This window comes from Orycteropus afer, unplaced genomic scaffold (genome assembly GCF_000298275.1).
Source record: "Orycteropus afer afer isolate SDZICR_OR568_19922 unplaced genomic scaffold, OryAfe1.0 scaffold00085, whole genome shotgun sequence".
NCBI lineage: Eukaryota > Metazoa > Chordata > Mammalia > Tubulidentata > Orycteropodidae > Orycteropus > Orycteropus afer.
In genome coordinates, this window is record NW_006921672.1 from 9,982,048 (window position 1) to 9,983,480 (window position 1,433).

Consider the following 1,433-nt stretch of genomic DNA (forward strand, 5'->3'; position numbering starts at 1 on the left):
GGGTTTGAACCACCAGCCTTCTGGTTAGCAGTCAAGTGCCTTAGGCACTACGCTACCAGAGCTCCTACATGAAGCCAACAACCTTAAAATGTACCTAAGTGGACATCCCACCCAATAATGTCATTTTACAAATATAAAAACTTTAAAGCAAAAGGGGAAGTGACTTCCCTATAATCACAGAAAGAGTTTATGAAAGATCCTAAACTGGAAAAGGATAGAATTAAGGTAGGGACATGAGGACAGAGGACAATGCCATATACAAAATCAAGTGTCTTTCTATACTCTAGCAATGAATGATCTGAAAATAAAATTAAGGAAATAATTCCATTCACAATAGCATCAAAAAGAAAATACTTAGGAATAAATTTAACAAAAAAAATACAAAACTCAAGCACTAAAAACTATAAAACATTATTGAAGAAATTAGAGAAAGTCTAAATAAATGGAAAGACATCCCATCTTCATGGGTCAAAAGACTTAATATTGTAAAGATGGCAATACTCCCCAAATTGATTTACAGATTCAGTGCAATTTGTAAGCTTGCTGTTTTGTAGAAATTGACAAGCTGATCCTAAAATTCATATGAAAATGCAGGCGATCCAGAATAGCCAAAACAATCTTTAAAAAGAAGAAAGTAGACGGACTACACTTCTCAATTTAAAAACTTACTATATATAGAGCTATAGTAATCAAGATAGTATGATACTGGGATAGGATAGACATATGGATCATGGAATAGAATTGAGAGTCCAGAAATAAACTCTATCATTTACATCCAATTCATTTTTGACAGAGGTGCCAATATAGTTAAATAGGGAAAGAATGATCCTGGGACAACTGGACATCCATATGCAAAAAAATGAAGTTGTACTCCATCCTTACAGCATACAAAAAAAAAAAAAATTGAAAATGGTCAAGACCTGAACTTAAGAACTAAAAGTACATAGCTCTTGGGGAGGGGGAGAATCTAGAAGTAAATCTTCATGACTGTAGATTAAGCAAAGGTACCTTAGATACAACATCAAATGCATAGATGGCAGAGAAAAGATAGATTGGACTTCATTGGACAAAATCTTCCATGCTGCAAATGATACTATCAATAAAGTGAAAAGATGACCCATATACTGGGAGAAAATATTTGTCAATCAAACATCTGATAAGAAACTTGTATTCAGAATATATAAATAACAACTACAGCTCAATAATAAAAAGATAAATAAACCTAATTTAAAAGTAGGCCAAGGAATCACAGTCTCAGGGGACACAAAGGTCAACTGGCATAACATAGTTCACAAATAAGGAGCTCTGATGGCGTAGTGCCTGAGGCATTTGACTGCTAAGCAGAAGGATGGGTGGTTCAAACCCCCAGCCATCCCACGGAAGGAAGACTGGTCAATCTACTTCTGTAAAAATTTACTTCCTCAGAAACCCAA